We start from the raw sequence: 17,901 nt of genomic DNA, 5'->3' as shown, positions 1-17,901 counted from the left end.
TTGGGGCCTGGCCTCCTCTGGGTTATTTAGGGCGAAGGGAAATCAAATATTTTCTTGCTCTAAAAACTTTGATAAGAAGGAAGCGGGGAGAAAATCTTGAAGCCAGCGTTTACCCTTGACTTTCATAAGTGAGTCAGAATGAAATAAAGCCGAGCCTACTTTCTGAGTCAAACTTCATGTTTCTATTGGTAGTTACAGGCTCTGTAGTCCTTTGTATCGGAGAGTCTTGTTCTCACCTGGACTTAATAATTTGTAGGACTTGCTATTGTAAGGAGAACAAGCTGACCAGAATTCCATCTCTCATTTTGGAGAGTATTTGGAGGGAGAGACTGCTGCACTGCGGTTTATAGACCAATTAGCTACCCAAAGATAAATTGCTGCCCCAGTAACTTCATGACATGGAGGAAGGGTGCCCCTTAAACAATAGCAGGCCCGGGGGGGGGACATTTAGAACAGGAAATTTTGGATTTTGGGCTGCTGTGACCAAGAGTTAGCATAGTTGGTCTAGTGCTGTGGTAGTCGAGGTCTTGCTAGATAACTGGAATTTGTTTCTTTTGAAGGGGCTGGTTCAGGGGAATCTAACCTAGGGCCCAGGCATACTAAGCAAGCACTCCATCATAGACCTGCAGCCCTTGCCTTAGAATTCATTTTTTTACACTGTTATTTTTAAAGTGGTGTGTGTGTGTGCCTATTGTGTCTGCTGTGCGGAGGCCAGAAGAGGGTCTCACATTCCTTGGAGCTGGAGTTACAGGCTGTTGTGAGCAGCCTGTGTGAGAATTGATCCCCGGAAAAAAGGCTGGTCTCTAACTGCAGTAGAATTAATTCCTTTGAAAAAAAATTTAAGAAAGTTTTTTTATTCTATGTGTTTGAGTATTGTGTTTGCTTGTATGTCTGTTGACCACATACCTTCATGGTGTCCTTGGAGGCTACAAGAAGGCATCAGATTCCCTGGAACTGGAGTTACAAATGGCCGAGGCTCCATGTGGGTGCTGGGTATTGAACATGAGTCCTGTGCAAGAGCAGCAAGTGCTCTTAACTGCTGGCTATCTGTCCAGCCTCCTAGAATGAGTTAGTTAGAGTAGTTTTTTTGTTGTTTGGTGAGGGAAAAGAGGGGGAAATAGGGTTCCTCTGTGTCACTCTGGCTGTCCTTGAACTGGAGCTCACTCTGTAGACCAGACTGGCTTTGAACCCAGAGATCTGTCTGCCTGTGCCTCCCAAGTGCTGGGAGTAAAGGCAACACTTTAATTCTACCCAGCTGAGAGTTTATATCTTAATAGGATAAGAGTTGTCTAGGAGAGCTGAGAGACACTGGGGTCTCAGGGCCACTCACTGGTGCATGATCAATCATCCCGGTCTGGTATTTACCTTGTGGAATGGCCTTTGTATCAGCATCCTGGGGCCACTAGCACTTTGCCAGTGCCAAAGGGGGTCTAAGGTTGTGTTAGAGGCGTCCTCTACAGCTTCTGACCATCTCTAAGGTTGTTCTTTAGAGTTCCTCAAGAGTATTGAGCCTCCCAGCCCTTCTCACCTATAATTATGCTCTGTTTGTTTGCAGACTTGCCTGGAAACATTTTGAGTGTCTCTTTCAAACTTAGTACCTGCAGAGTGTAGTTTGTCATGTGTGGCCCTGTTTTAGTTTTTTTGTTCTGGGAGCTTAAACCCAGGAGCTCAAAGCCAGGGGCAAGCTCGGCAGCTGTTTTCTCCCAGAGCTCTACTCACTTCTCTTCAGAGTCTCTTCCACATGTTTTTAGCCTCTTCCTTGGGAATGTGGGCAGTTACTGAGTACTGCTACATAATGTCACCTTCAGTTCCTTAGGGTTCGCGCATACACAAGGAGGGCAGCGATTCTTTCTAAATCCAGTATAACACCCGTATGAATCAAGGGAGCAGGGTGTGTTTGGCTGCCTATCCGCTCCCGCTACAGGCTCCATGGCTGAGACGTAAATAGCCCCCTCGGGTCTCCTGAGTGAACAGTAGACTGCTGTAGTTGGTGCCCTTGTGTTTGTTTTTGGCACCTGGTCACTTGGAGGCAGTTCCTTATGTGGTGAGCAACTGGGGTTGGTATTCCAGGGGTTGGTAAACCAACTGAAACAGGGACTACATTTTCCCTGTTGAAAAAAACCAGATGGATGTGGTATGGTTTGGTGCCCAGAGCACTACCGGAAGTTATTTCTGTAAAGGTATTGGCCTGCCCAGGCATCGTGAGGCTTTCCTAAGCCTGGGCAGTTGGTTCTTGGACTTGTGGGAGAATAGCCTCTCTTAAGAGAGCATAATTTTCAGAGAGCAGGAAGGGAGTCCTAACCTATTTCTGGGGTGTTAGGGTGGTGTAGAGCTTTGAGATGAGCTAGGACTCTGGCCACTGGGATAGGGGTGCAGTTCCTACTAAATTTGGCTTTGGGGAGGGGTGAAGGAACTCAAGTCGAGGGACCATTTCAGCAGTAGGTCTCAGGATTGTTGCATAGTGGAGAGGCCCGCTCTGTGAAATGTATATGCACAGTGGACACAGCAGAGGGTAGAATAGGTTACTGGAAAAGCACGGTGCACAACCTGCTTGCTCTTTGAAGAGACTGGAGAGATTTACACACACACAGATGCACACACATAGATACTGGGCACCAACCCTGGGTCCTCATGTATGGTAGGGAAGTGCTTTACCTGTTAGCCATCCCATCTTCTATCTTTTGTTCTGAAATAAAGGCTTTCCAAGCCCAGGCTGGTCTTGAACTTGTCAACGTCCTGCCCCAGTCTGTTGTAGCCAGGATTTCAGGATCTACTAGGCCTGGCTGATAATACATATTTTTCAAATATCTGGAGGGAAGTGTGCTGTGGAAGAAGTTACTCAGGGGTCTCTCAGGATGTGGGGTGCTGGTATAGAGAAAACTTCATTAGGCTGATGAGCCTGCTGGTGGCGGCACTGGCCTGGGTAAGGTCTGGGGTAGAGAACATGTGAAGGTCAGTGGGGCAGGATAAGTCAGAACAAGAGAGGGTCCTACACAGTGAGGGGGCTGAGGCCAGGTAACACAGGACCCTCAGAATGGACTGCATAAACTAACGTCATGGCTAGTTGTTCAGAGGTTCGACTTATTACTCTAAACTTTGCAGAATGCCATGTTAGGTATGTAAAACGCACAGCCCTTGATTTAGGTGTTTACAGTGTTCTTTGGGGAAAGCTTAACAGTTGGAAATGATTATAAAATGCTTGGTCTGGTGGTTAACTACTTTGAAATTTATACAGGACAAGTTTTCTCCAAATTGTTTGGGTATGAATGCTGGAGAGTTTTTATTATATTGAGGACAAGAGAATAATGAAGCCAGCTGGGAGTTGCAGTCGGTTTAGTTGCTATCTCTAGAGATTTTTTTTTCCTTCTCCTGCAACTCTTCCCAAAGAATAATGCTTATATGTCTAATTTGGGCCACATGTTAGCCTGGATCACCTCCGTTTGTGTGCATGCATTTCCTTTAACCATAAAAGTGTGTGTTAGCCTAGGATTGTTAATTATGGTTCCAATATGGTTTTTGTTTTCTTTTTTTTTGACAGGATTTCACATGCCCTCACTATGACTTTGAACTCCTGGCTCCCTTGCCTTTACCTTCTCTCAGTTCTTAAAACAGCGTCTTAGCCAGGCGGTGGCAAATGCTTTAAATCCCAGCGCTTGAGAGGCAGAGGCAGTCAGATGTCTGTGAGTTTGAGGCCAGCCTGGTCTACAGAGTGAGTCAAAACCAAAACCAACCCAACCAACCAATTAACCAACCAACCAATGAACCCCAGCATCTTAAACAATTCCCAGGAAGTGAGCAGCTCCTTAGGTTTCTGGGTTTTATCAGTGTTTCATGTGTAGAAGGAGTTTTAGAAAATGGAATTATAAAAATAATCTGGATGCCTTTTTTTTTTTTTTAAAGTTTTGGGGTCACTGGGTGTATAGTGTGGCCTTGGATGCACGCTAGGCAAGCAGCCTGCCACAGTCCATCCCCAGCCCCATCTCCTCTCTCCTGGGCCTAGCACACAGAGCATATGGTGCTGTGCAGAGATTTCAGCCTTGTCCAGAGCTGGGTGTAGGGCCCACCGAGGCCCATCACTTAGCAGGTTACTGACTTACTCTGTTACTGACATTGTCTTGGGCTTGTTTCAGCTAGTGAGGTCTTTTATGATGCTGCACCCGTTGGACTTGGATGGCGGATGAAGAGCGGCCTCGCTGTTTGGGAACCGCCAATCTGTAGCTCAAGTTGGCTGTGACATTCTGCGTCCCCACCCACTGCGCGCAAGAGGTCCAGCTGCTCCACATCTTTGTCAACATTTGGTCCTAGCCGTTTTGAGTCAGTGGGTTTGAAAAGGCGTCTGTCTCGTCATGTTTTTGAGTCTTTTCTTTACTCCTCCCTTTTCTGAGTCCTCTCTCTCCCTTTTAAAGGTCTTGGCTAGCTGAGTGCTCTTCTTGCTTCAGCTTCCTAAGTGCTGGGATCACGGGTGTGCGCCCTCACAGGCGTGGTGTAAACAGGAGAACTGCCCTGTGTTTATTGCTGTACTTAATGGCGTTGGTGTCTTCACAGACTTGTTTATTAGATGGACTTAGCAGGGTTTGTTTTTTCTGTAAATAATAATTTGCCTTGTGACCCTTGGCAGTTTGCTTTTATCATGTACTTATGGAAACCCAGGAGTTTCTCAGGTGTTTTGAGGGTCAAGTCCTTAGATATGTTTCCCTCCCTGTCTCCGGTCTCTCTGTTGCTCTGTTGAAACACCATGACCAAGACCATCAATGGCAGAGACTGTCATGGCTGGGTCAGCTTGGCAGCATGTGACAGCTTTACCTGAAGCAAAGTCTGCCAGACTTCCTCTAGCAAGGCCACACCCCCTAAGCCTCCCCAGATGTCACAACCAACTGGGGGCCAAATGTAAATATGGGGGCCTATGTGGGCCATTCTCACTCAAGCCACAGAACCTAAGAAATCGTAGCTGTGGCAGAATTTCACCACTGGAGGAGCCTTCCTGTGCATTGTTGGGTGTGAGGCAATGTTCCCGGCCCCAACCCGGCAGGTAGCAAGGCTCTTCACCATATGCCCTTACCTAGGTGACACAAAGCAAAATGTCCCTAGACAGTTCAGATGAACCACCAACCATACAAAATCTCTCCTCTTTGGGAATCACTAGGTACCCCAAGGGCACAGATTTCCTTACTGTTTAATTCTAGGATCTTTGGTTAAATTTTTTGTGAGGAGACAGAAGGTTCATTTCCCCCTGAACACGTTGTTTTACTTACCATCCTAGATGCGGAGGCTTGTTACTTATTTATTTTTCATTTTTACTGTCTGTGCATTGGTGTTTCACCCGCAGGTATATCTGAGGGTGGAGCTGCCATGTGCATGCTGGGAATTTACCCAGGGTCCTGTAGAAGAGTAGCCAGTGCTCTTTACTGCTGAGCGGTTTCTCCATCCCTGGCAGCTGAGGGTTTTTAAGTGATATTATGCTGTAATTCTTTTTTTTTTTTTTTTGATGTGTTTTCACGAGTGTGAAAGTTTTGTGGAATCAGTCAAGCTTTTGAAAAATGCATTAGGATCAACTTTTATTTGAACTAGACCTTTTCTGGTCCATACATTTTTCTAGAACTTAGTAGTAATGTTCTAGTAATCTGAGACTTTGGGGGAGGAGGGATAAGAGGGGGAGGAATTTGAATATGGCATCCGTTTATATCTACCATCCATCCATCCATCTCTAATGTTGAGGCAGGGTCTCCTGCACTGAGTAGCAAGACTTTGTCCTGGGATCCTCCGGTGTCACTCTCTGGAGTTCTGGAGTTCCGGACATCTGACACCTCACTCAGGCTAGCTGGTCCCGGAGCTTCCAGGGAATCTTCCTGCCTCCCCCACTTCCAGCCTCTGCCATCTGTGGCGCTGTACGTCTGTGCTGTTGGCTTTTTAACATGGGCTCTGGAGCTCCAACTGATGTTTCAGTCAAGTGCTGTGACTGGCAAAGGCATTTCACCATCAAAATTTCTTTAAAAATTAAGTTAATTAGAGATAGAGTCTGTGGTCTAGCCCAGGCTGGCCAACTTGAGATCCACCATCTTTTAGCTTTTAAGTGCTGGTGGTCAGCGGGTTTTGCCATCACGCCTGTCTTTCTTTTTCTTTTTCTTTATGTTAACATTTTTTTGGGCTGGAGAATTGGCTCAGTGGCTAAGAGCACCGACTGCTCTTCCAGAGGTCCTGAGTTCAGTTCCCAGCAACCACATGGTGGCTCACAACCATCTGTAATGAGATCTGATGCCCTCTTCTGGTGGGTCTGAAGACAGCTACAGTGTACTCATATACATAAATAAAAAAATCTTTAAAAAACATTTTTAATGTGTATGGGCATCTTGTCTCATATATGTTTATGCACCGTACATGTTTAATGTCTTTGTAGGCCTGAGAAGAGGGTGTCAGATCCCCTGTTTGGAGTTTCAAACAGTTGTGAGCCACCATGTGTGCTGGCGATAGAACTGGGGTCCTGTAGGAGAGCACCTGTGGTGGTCTGAATGAAAATGGCTCCATAGGCTCATAGGTGTGGTCTTGTTGGAGTAGGTGCGGTGGTGTTGGAGGAACTGTGTCACTGGGCCTGGGCTTTGTCAAGCCAGGCCAACTGTGTCTCATTTTCTATCTGCTGCGTTCGACAAATGCAGAACTCTGAGCTCTCTCTCCAGCACCATGTCCGCCTGTCTGCCACCAGGCTTCCCATCGAGATGACACTGGACACAACCTCTGAACTGTAAGTAAGCCGGCCAAACGCTTTCCTCTAAGAGTTGCTGTGGTCATGGTGTCTCTTCATAGCAATAAAACACTAAACTCTTAACTGCTGAGACATCTTTTCAGCCCCTAAAAATCTCTTGGCATTAACCTGTGGGTATCTTCCTTCTGTATTATCAAGGCTTGTTTACATTTCAGTCAATTCAGAAGAACTAGTGTTCTGATTCATACGCTGTTGTCAACTTTCCCCTATTTTATTAATACCCATTTACTACTAATTTTTCAGTGTTTAATTGAAAGCTTAAATCTTTTCAATTAATTTTCATTATATTAAGGAATGTCTCTAGGTTCTGGAAAAAGCCGTTTAAGAGTGCTTGCCACTGGTGCCGAGGATGTGGGTTTGAGCCCCACAGCACTCTCACAGGCTTTGAACTTGGTTTCCATTTTCTACTTTTAACCTTCCTGGGCCCACTGAAATGTACAGTGGTCCAGGGGCTGTGCTTTAGATGTAGGTTGAGGTCCCAAAGCCTCGTTGTTGAAATTTTAAATCCCCATTGTGAAGGATTAACAGTAGACATTAAGTCCCATATTGGTGCTGAGAGGCCTCGTGGGAGGGCATTGGGATTAGATAGTGTCTTTAGGGTGGGGCCTGTGACGAGTCCCAGAGACTTTATAGAAGGAGAGAGACCACACACACAGGCGCATGTGTGCCCCATACCTTCATGAGTGACACCGCACGCACGTACTGGAAACGACCATTGCCTGTGTCACCCTGACCTCAGACCTTCAAGAACTAGGAGCCAGAATATGGCCTGCTTCAGTCATTTCTTTATGGTAAAATGTGCTGATAAAGCAATAAACTCTTAGGGGTTTATTTATCTTTTCCACTGTGGCCAGTGAATGGAATTTCCCTTGTGGCCTGCCACCTACTCAGTTGGAAGAGCCATGTGTGTTTGGAAGAAATGGTCTCTATTTGGGTCAGAGTTATTAATTGTGCTGCCCAGCTGCCTCTGCCCTGAGTTATTCCTGTCCCACTTGAAACCTTGCCTTACTTACTTTTTGTTCATGGCTCTGGGTTTGGATGGGGTGTGCTTACGGGCTTTGCAGCTTCCCTTGATACAGACCACAGCTTTGTGGGGTTTTGTTTTGTTTTTTTCTTTGTCAAGAAAGGGTTTCTCTGTGTTTCCCTGGCTGTCCTGGAACTCTGTCCACTTGGATGGCTTCAGATGCACAGAAATCTGCCTGTTTCTGCCTCCCGAGGACTGGGTTAAAGGTGTCCTCCTCCACCACTACCCAGCTATTTGTTTGTTTGTTTTTGAGACCTGGTTTCACTAAATAGACCAAGCTGGCCATTGTTCTACTCCAGCCGCTGGATGCTGGAATTACAGTTAAGCAGTAACACGCCTGGCTTGCCCAACTCTTACTTTTGAGGGGGAGGGAGCAATTCTTTTGGCCGTTGTCTTGTGTTCATGTTGCCCTTGACTGGTGGCTCCTGATTGAGCTCATTTTGGACATCTGTTGTCCTTGCAGCTGCTCAGGGCAGGGCTGGGAGCATTTGCTGGAATTTGGCTATAAATTGTCTTGGGGGAGATGGGGAATGGGTGGAACTTGCCAGGGGCTGGACTTTTCTTATTCTCCTGTGGGTCACCCACCTAGTAGTGCTGCTCCCGCCAGGAGGCAGCTGCTGGCTCCGCTTGATAGCTGGCAGTGTTGTGTGCTGCCTGTTGGCAGGCCATGTAAGTCGTACTGAGACAGCTGGATGAGGCAACTGGTGTCAGATCACCTCCGGGTCCTTTCTCCTCCTCCACAGAGACGCCTTACTTACTTTCTGAGACTGGCTCTGTAGCCCCAGACTTGTGATCCTCCTATCTTAGTGTCCTGAGTGCTGGGAATCCAGGGAGTACAGGAGTGCTACCATGCTCCGCTGGAAGCCACTTTTGGAAGACACTGTCTTCTTGTTACCCCTTCGTGCCCCAAAGAGTTTCTGCCTCACTTGAGTGAGTGCTCATGAAATTTAAGAAAGGGTTCTACTTTCTGGAAATATTTATTTGAAGCTGTGGGTTTGTGGGTCTGTAGTCCCACCTCACACTCATCTGAGATACTGAGGTAGCAGATTGCAAGACTTTCCCAGCACAAAACTTGTGGGCACAATAGGTGTGGGGTGTGAGCTGGGCCCCGTGGCCTTTTTTGCTTCATTCTATTTCCTGGAAATGGAAAGAGGCTGTGGGGTGTGTCTGTGTGTGTGTGTGTCCGTCCCTGTCTGTGTCCAATGATCAGAGTAGCCTGCCTCTGTCTCTCAAGGGCTGGAACGAAAGGCCTGAGCCACCAAACCCTGTGTTGTTTATCTATGGTGGGAAGCACTAAGGCCTGGCTAACTTATGTACCCACTGGTGGCCCCTGCTCTCTGGCCCCCTGGTGGTTGGGAGTGTCTGCTATAGCCCCAAGAGGTTAGTGGGAAAATGTTTGTTTGGTCACTTCACCTTGTTCTAAAACTGGAAGCTGGCTATTATTGGCGAGGTTTTGAGGTGCCAAAGATTGTGTCATGTCCTATTTTGGACTCTTGACAGACCCATCCCTCCACACACTATTAGTCTACACAGTGGAGGAAAATCCTGTTGTCCTGTCTCCTAGGGTGTGAAACCAGATCAGCCACTGACCTTTAGCAGGAATTTTCCCTCGTTCAGTCACTGTTGGAGGGCAAGTTCCCTGGGGCCCTACCGGTTCCTGCAGGCATTTGTGACCACTGATTCTAGCTTTGTCTTAGAGTAGGAAACACCAAGGAATGTGCTAACAGGCCTGGCTAGCAGCTGCACATTTTTAAAACAGTTGTGACCAGTGAAGAGTGGCCTGGGAGGTAAGTTTCAAAGGTGACCTTTTAGGTTGCGAGCCTTTGGGTGTGTGCTGCCACAGAGCTGTCACATGGTCACTGAGCTTTGACCAAATGTGAGTTCTAACTCCAGCTCCTCCCTCCTCTTTTTGGGCAACACCAGGTATTGAAGTTAGGGCCTTGGTATATAAGGTAGTAAGCACTCTGCCTATGAGCTAGCTGTAGCTCCAATATGTCTGTCTGTATTGAAAACTTTGAGACAGAGTCTTGCTGAGTTGCCTAAGACAAACCCTTGAGCTTGTGATCTTCCTGACTCAGCCTCCATTGCAGTTGGTTTTACCAGTCTGTGCCAAGAGGCCTGGCTGTCAGCTGCACATTTTAAAGTAGATGTTTAGTGTGGAAAAACTCCCTACTCCTCCGCCTAGCCTGCAAATAGAACAAACCACCAAACCAGAAATGATACAGAAGAGGGCTTCTTAGAAGTGACAAGGGCAGTACCCACTGAGTCATCACTGTTCCTCGAGCTCCCTCCTGTCACCTGACCAGCTGTATGTGTGCTACTCTCTACTCTGAAGTGAAAGCCAACATCTGCTCCTGTTGTCTCTTAGAGGAAGCATTGTGAGCCAGTGGCATCACGAGGCTTGGTGTCCCTTAATAATGTAAGCAAGGACCGAGAGTGCTCACTATGCCTAGGTCTTCTACAAGGTGCTAATGTGAAGGGTCTGGAAAGAAATGAAGGGTGTGTATGTTACTGTATGTAATGGGGAAGTGTCTTTGCAGGGCCCAAGTTTGCCTGTTTGAACCAAAGGGTCAGGGAGGTGGGAGCAGCCTGACTAACCCCACATCGGAGTGGGGTGGGGGTGTGTGTGGGGATGAGGGTCGGGGAGTGGGGGGATGGGGGATGGGGTGAGGTGTGGGTGCGTGCACAGGGATGGGACAGGAGAGTTGTTGATCAAGAGTTAGCCGGGGCTGGATCCCAGAGGTGACTGTATTAACTGTGGCGCTATTGGAAATTGGCTCCACATTGGAAGGAGGCACAGTGGCTCCTACCTGTGATCACATGATCATTTGGCAGCTGAGGCAAGCGTATCAGCCTGGACTTAAAGGACACTGAGAAACAGAACAATATACCCCCCACCCCTGCAAGTTCTGATGTGTTTGCTTTTGTGCAGAGGGCTTCTTATCATTCAGGTACTGAGGGTGCTGCCAGGCTGCAGTGGGAAGTGGTCCGTGCTGGGAGCAGAGGGCATGGCAAGCCTCTTCCTGCTGTGGTTGGTCACTCTGTGATCTGGGACTGCGGGCCAAGTTACGCCATGCTCTAGTTTCACGTCTCCAAAATGGGGAGGTTGGCGTGTGCCTTGACAGTGAGGATTAAGTGATTACGTGCAAAAGCCTTGCAGGGCATGTTCCAGGTGTGTCACTGCTCAAGTGTGAGCTGTTTCTAAGTGAGGTACAGCTGTGCTCCGCAGGAGTGGGCCTTGTGAGTTTCCCTTTGCCCACTGGAGTTTCTGTCTTTTTTTTTTTTTTTTTTTAAAGATTTATTTATTCTATATAAGTACACTGTTGCTGTCTTAGATGCACCAGAAGAGGCCATTGGATCCCATTACAGGTGGTTGTGAGCCACCATGTGGTTGCTGGGAATTGAACTCACAACCTCTGGAAGAACAGTCAGTGTTTTTAACGGCTGAGCTAGCCCCCACTGGAACTTCTTGCTGAGCCCCTGGCATGATCCCCGTATCTACAGAGCAGGACTTTTTAGACATGTCACATGGTGGTTGGTCTTGAACTCAAAGTAGTCCTTCTGCCTCAGTCTACCAACTTGGGATTGCAAATACAAGTCCTGGTCTACCTACTTGGTTTTTGTGAAGAAATAGCATGTGTAGCTTCTGATAACGTTATTAGCACCACAAACCAACAAGCTGAGCTGACTGTCCAGCAGTTAAAATGCCAGCCTTCCCTGTGGTCAGGGCCCTAAAGGAAGGATATTAGGTCCCCAAAGAATTGGGGCCTTGATAGCAAGAAGTTTTGAGTTGGTGCTGCTCTAGTACTTGCTTCCTGCATCCACACAGCGGAGCAATGTGCCACACACTGGCTTCTCCCTCTCCTTACTTTGGGGCAGTCTCCTGTTGCTCAGGTTGGCATTGAACGTTTGACCCTTTTGTTGTCCCCACCTGCCCAGCTCAGCTGCATGTCACTACTTCAGGTTTATCCTATGCTGGGTTGGGATTGGGGATTTAGCTCAGCGGTAGAGCGCTTGCCTAGGAAGCGCAAGGCCCTGGGTTCGGTCCCCAGCTCCGGGGGGGGAAAAAAAAATCTGCTGTCCTATGCTGGGCATTATTGACCCATGCACTCCACATCCCAGGCCTCTCTTGCAGCTAGGGTTCTGTGCACCAGGTCCCAGTACAGCTCTGTTTTTTTATTTTTGGTACTAAAATGAACTTAGGCCGTCACACATTGAGGGAAATGCCCCACCATTGAACTTTAACACAGCCATTTTCTTCTTTGAAGTTAAGAGTAAAGCACGGGAACAGCTAGATCATTACTGTTTAGGATGAGAAAATGACCCTAGTTACAGGTAAATGCACCAGTGCACACAGACACAGGGAACATACATGGAGTAGGTCTGAGAGTTCAAGCCCTGGTCTGTTGCCTGAGTTGAGCAAAGCCATATTCTGGGAGGGAGGTTCCTGGTAGCTCTGTGTCTTGGAGGGCAGGTATTGTTTGTTTATGAGAGTTCTGGCTCCTGTGTAACCAGGCAGTCCAGGTTTACCCGGCCACTCTATGTGGTAGCAGCTGCTAGTGCTCACATTTGGATAATTTAGGGTTGGGAGGCTCAGATGCTGGCCTGTCCAGAAGAGACAACCAGGAAGAAGCTGTTTCTGGTCTGGTGTCTGTCATCGTTGGTTGTGTTGTGTGTGACCCCCCATTCCCCCCAGCTGGTGTGAGGGTAGGAGGGGTGGGGGTTGGCATGGGGGTGGTTTAGGTATGAAGTTTTCCTCTCTCTCTCCCCTGCAAAGCTTTGTGTCTCTAGTGACAGACGAAGTCACTGAGGTAGCTGGGTTATCAGGACCTTGATCTAATCAAGGAGTTATTCACAGAAACATTCATAGTTTTACAGCATGCCTGGGAGACGGCGGCAGTGCTCAGAGGTGGTGCTGGTGGAGGAAGGGGATCATCAGGGCTCATCTTTGGAGGCCGTCTTGTCCAGGCCTGCCCGTGTGTTCAACTTTCCCTTCTTCCCTGTGCTTTGTGGCTCCATGAGGTGAGTAATCTCACCCATCACATGCCTGTTGCAGTGATGTTTGCTCTCAACTTAGACTATAGCAATGGGGCCAGCTGACCATGTACTGAAACCTCGAGAAACCAAGAGCCAAAGTAGCTCTTTCCTCTTTTAAATTGTCTCTCACATGTGTATCACAGCCGTGCTGAGGTTAACATCGTGTGTACATGTATGTGCCATGTTTTCAGTGCCCCTGGAGTTGTACCTGGAGCCCAGATGCAGCAGCAACGTCCTGTGGGTGTGGCCCCCTTGCAGTGTCTTGTGGCATTTTCTTGGAGGCCTCAAGCCAGCTTGTCTTTTTTGTGAACCTAGATCTTAAGCAATCTGAATCCTTCTGCTAGATCACAGTGCCGTGTTCCTCATCTAGGTTCCTCCTTATTCATCACGGGTTTGCTCAGTTTGTAGACAAGGGGGTTGGGGTTCAGAGAGTATATGAGTTCCACTCTGCTCATAGGCCCAGGTCTGTGTGTTCTTCCACTGTGACCACGGTGCCTTTCCAGAGGCTCCTGGGCTCTCTCTTTATCTCCCTGCCTCTGGTATAACTCCCTCATGACGTAGCTCAGACATTACTGGGCTCTGGTTGCCTGCCAGCCCTGTCTCTCAGTCTCTGAAAATGGACTCAGGCGTCACAGTTGATTTAGGGGTTCAGGCTAGATCCCTCGTTGCCCACTGATTCCTGCTTTCAGAGCCTGTGTAGCTCTCTGGGGAGGGCAGATACTGCCCGACTCCATGTGCACCTTCACTTTGTGAGCAGGCCTCATATCTTTATCCACAGTCTTGTGGTTAGTTAGACTAGGAAGTGAAGTACTTCCTATATAATCCTGGGCCCTGCTGTGTCAGACTCATGTGTTTCCCACTGTCATCGTCTGGTCAGGGTGAGTCACCCTGCCAGGCCAGATTTTGTCTCTTATAGTACACAACCCACAAGGTACACTTTTCCCCACCCGCCTTGCTGTAGGCCCACTAGGGGCCCTACCTTGTTTCTTCCTGCTCTCCCAGTGTGAGCACTGGTGATGAGGAATAGGAAGGAGGTTACAGCCTGCATGCACTGCCGGAGGATTCCGGTGTGTGAGCCGGGAAGCACAATCCCATCTGGAGTTCAGGTTGAGCCAGATTTGTGCTCTGTGGATTCAGAAAAGCGCCCTGGCCACCAACCGCACTGTATGTGTTTTGCTGTGTGGACTACTAACTTTTTTTTTTTTTTTAAAGGAAGACAGATTACAGGTTCATCCTGCAAATGGAAAGGTCAGGAGAGAGCCTCAGCTGTCAGTCTCTCCCTCACTGTAGCTGTGACACAGATCCTTGTGTTTCTTCCTTGTGCACACCAGGCTCGACCTCCTAAAGAGGTGCTGAGCTAACAGGCTTTTGGTTTTTAGCTGGGTGGGGGTGGTGGTGGGGGGTTGTAAGTATGTGTGTGTATTTTTGCAATTTTAAAAATACTTAAAACAATTTATTATTTGCTATGTATGTGTTATGTGTGTGATATCTGTTTCCCATGGCGCATGTGTGGGGGTCAGACAATAACAAGGAAATTGTTTCTTTCTACTTTGTGGGTCCCAGGGGTAGAACTCGGATTGTTAGGCCTGACAGTGAGAACGTTACCCACTGAGCTGTTCTGCCTTAGTCCCCCAATTGTTAGGACATTCCACCACATGCACTTTACTGTTTGTTTTGTTTTTCTTGGAGATAGAAACTCTTGGCTACATGGCCAGGTAGTGCTGAGACGGTAAGATACATACGCTCACTGTAACTGGTCTCATAAATTTCACAAACTATAAGGTTTTTAAAGATGAAATGCTGTGAAGAGACATATGACAACTCTTATAAGGTGGAGCTGCTGAGAGCTCCATCCGGATCTGACGGCAGCAGGAAGAGCAAGTGAGCCACTGGGTCTGGCTCGAGCTTCTGAAGCCCCAAAGCCCACCTCCTGTGACGTGTTTCTCCAACAAGGACACACCTCCTAATAGTGCCACTCCTATGAGCGTACGGGGGCCATTTCATTCGCACCACTGCAGTCGGGCACAGCATTGCCATTTGTTCAAAGCATCCAGTGGTGTCTTGCCACAGTCCCACCATCGGAGTCTAGAACATACCCAAGGCCCTCCTGTCTTTGCCTTCTTGACAGTCTGTAAGTTGGCACCATCTTTGAGGATATGCTGACATTTATACGAAACAAGGTTAAGGTGGGACCTCAGAGCCACCGTTGAGGCACAGTGGCTTGAAGTGTGTAGGCAGGGTCTTTAGACTGAACTGTGCTGTTCTTTCCTAGTGAGGGTTGGGCTTGGCTCATGTGTGTCTGCACTAATGTTAACCACCCCTGCTGACAGTGTTCAACCACACACTCATTTTAAAGTCAGGGATGGCCCCTCAGACACTTAGCCATGTGTGACTTCTGCTGGACCCACTGGTTTGTGTCTGCTGTTACCACATCACTGATGGCTGTGCTGAGCTACAGTCCATTCAGAGGCTGGGGCCTGAGTGGGCCGAGCTGACTGAGCTGAGGAGAGCAGCTCAGAGTTCTAGCAGCTTAGACCCCAGTACCAGGCCAGAGGAGGAGCCCTGCCGCAGGTAAGGAGTCTGGAACCTGTGTGTGGTTTGTAGTTTGGCATCTGGGCCAGGACACAAGAAGCCTGCTCTTGAGTACCAGGTTGTAGAGGCTTGCTCTAGGGTTTCCTCAAAGCCACTCCGAGAAGTTGCCTTCTTCCAAGATCCTCATGAGTTTTGACATTGAAAGGGAATCTCTATAATTCAGATGTCCCTATAAAGGGATGATTTAATGATGATTTAATGTTGTGTTACTGAATAAAAGCACTGCTGGCTGTGAGGTAAAACAGGAACTTGGAGGTATCTATGTCACATCTGTCATCTTAATGGTTTGGGATGTTGCGTGAGTATAGTAACAAGGTTGAACTGTAGATTTGGAGAACCTTTTCCAGTGTTGTAATATGTTAATTTTAGACCAAATGAGATGGTTGATCCTGCAGCGCAGCTCTCACCCGTGGGGCTCAGCCGCTTCAGAGCTGGGTGACACCGGGTAAGGGCGTGTGTTTCTCTGAGCTTTAGGAGTTGAAGATGGAGCACTCACTGGGGCAGGCGTCACTTAGGGGTTAGTGAGGAAGAGGAGCCTTGTACTGAGACACGGAGCCCAGGGAGGGCCTCATGGACGTTAGTATGGAACCTGCTCTATTGCGTGGCTGTTACCTCAGCCTGGTTTCCTTTCGAATGTTTTGCTAAGTAGTGGTTCCCCGGAACCGAAATGCAGGTGACCTTCAGAGTAGCTCTCAGTGGTTTAGACTGAAGAACTTAATTGAAGAAAGCAGTTTCTGTCCCAGAACCATACTGTTTTGCAATGTTTTTGAGACAGTCTCATATAGCCCAGTATGATCTCCAACTTGCTATGTTGCTACGACTCTGCCTCCCACATGCTGTGATCACAGACATGTACCACCGTGCTTAGTGCTTGTGTGGTGCTGGGATGGAGCGCAGGGCCTCTGGATTAGATACGTTCCTTGCTTTGATAATGCTAAGACCAAAGCCGGGTGTGGCTGGGAACTCTCAAAGGCTGCCCCCAGTGACATGCTTCCTTCAGCAAGGCTCTGCCTCCTAACATTTCATCACCTGACCAAGAGCACCACTAACTAGGAATCACATGTTCAAATACATGTGCCTAGGAGCACAAGTTTTCATTCAGACCACATGCTAGGTAAGCATTAATACCAGCCAAGAATGGGCTGGGTGTTTTGCCAAAACCACCATATACCTGTGCTAAGGACTTCTACTCCGTGGCTTAGGAGAGCCATGTGGCACATGGCATCAAGAATTGGAGCTTTTCAAGGGTGCATGAACAGGTGGGAAATTGGGAATTTAGCTTGTTTTTTTTTTTTTTAAACTTCCTATTTTTTTTTTTTTTCTTTTTGAAACAAAGTCTTCAGAGCCCTGACTGGTCTCTTGGTGATGCCCTTGCCGTGTATCCTGAGCACTGAGATTAGAGGTGTGCACTCTGCCACTTCTGAGACTGATGTTCCGGTTCAGAGCCAAGGCTTCTCCATGGAGCGTAGAGCCCAGAAGGGTGGCTGTGGCTACAGCTGGGCATTCTCAATTGAGGAGAGTGACTGAATTTTGCAGTGGTAGGGCAGTCTGTTTCAAGCTGACCAACTGGATCCCTGCGCCTTGCAGGTTCTCCCTACTCCACCTCCTCACTGCCCATGGCAGTCCCTCAGATGAGATGGAGCTGGGGGGGTGGGGCAGTGACTGGGTAAACAGAGGACGGTGAGCAGTCCACTGGACTTCACTCCTGAGCTATCACTGCTGTTGGAGCAAGTCTGCCTGCTACTTGGGTGTGAGTGGAGACCTCACGCCCCCACAGCTGCTGGCAGCTTTCTCAGAGCCTTGTTTATTAGAGTTAAAAGCTGTAGAAGGAAGGCTTTGTTTTCCAGGCCTGCCTTCCCTCCTTCTTCGCTTGTGTAAACTCGGGTAAGGGTGGATTTTGGGGGCCTCTCAGCTAAGGTGCTTGCTTAGCACTGAGCTGTTGTTACGGATGGAATTTTAATTTTGCCTGTTTTTGCTTTAGCTAGAGAATTTTTTCTAAAAGACAAAATTTCATGCCAGTTTATTGCTTCTTAAAGATGTAACTGTACACTTTAATGCCTTCACCCTTGGATTCTTTAATATGGTCATACTGATTTTTCAGCTTTTTACAGATTTCATTTTAAGAATGATTGCAGTCATTTTGGCTGCTTGGCCTTTGGTATGCCAGTAAATTTACAGTCATCTAGTTTGTAATTTCAAATGTGACAATTTCTACTGTTTATTTTTGCTTTCTTTTTCTTTTCTTTCTTGAGACAAGGGTCTCACAGTATAATCCTGGTTGTCCTCGAACTCTCAATAATGTAGACCAGGCTGGCTTTGAACTCAACAGACCATCAGCTTCCTGAGCTTCGAGATTAAAGGCATGGACCACTCTGCTTGGCCTGAAATGGGTTCCTAGCTCGTCCAGGCTGGCCTAGGCCTCACCGTGTAGCCAGGGTTGTCTGAACTGTTGACCCTCCGTCCTTTACTGCCTGGTGCTAGAGTAACAGGC

At 47.9% G+C, this 17,901-nt stretch overlaps 1 protein-coding gene across 1 annotated transcript in view; it reads left to right on the top strand.

Annotated features, from left to right (window-relative positions):
- The window catches only part of Igf2r (insulin like growth factor 2 receptor), an 88,057-nt gene that overhangs the window by 984 nt on the left and 69,172 nt on the right, over nucleotides 1-17,901 (top strand). The gene's annotated exons all lie outside the window — the stretch shown is intronic.

Source organism: Rattus rattus, chromosome 2 (assembly GCF_011064425.1).
Source record: "Rattus rattus isolate New Zealand chromosome 2, Rrattus_CSIRO_v1, whole genome shotgun sequence".
NCBI classification, from domain to species: domain Eukaryota; kingdom Metazoa; phylum Chordata; class Mammalia; order Rodentia; family Muridae; genus Rattus; species Rattus rattus.
Note: the sequence above shows the minus strand (reverse complement) of the source record. Positions and strands in the feature narration are given on the sequence as shown.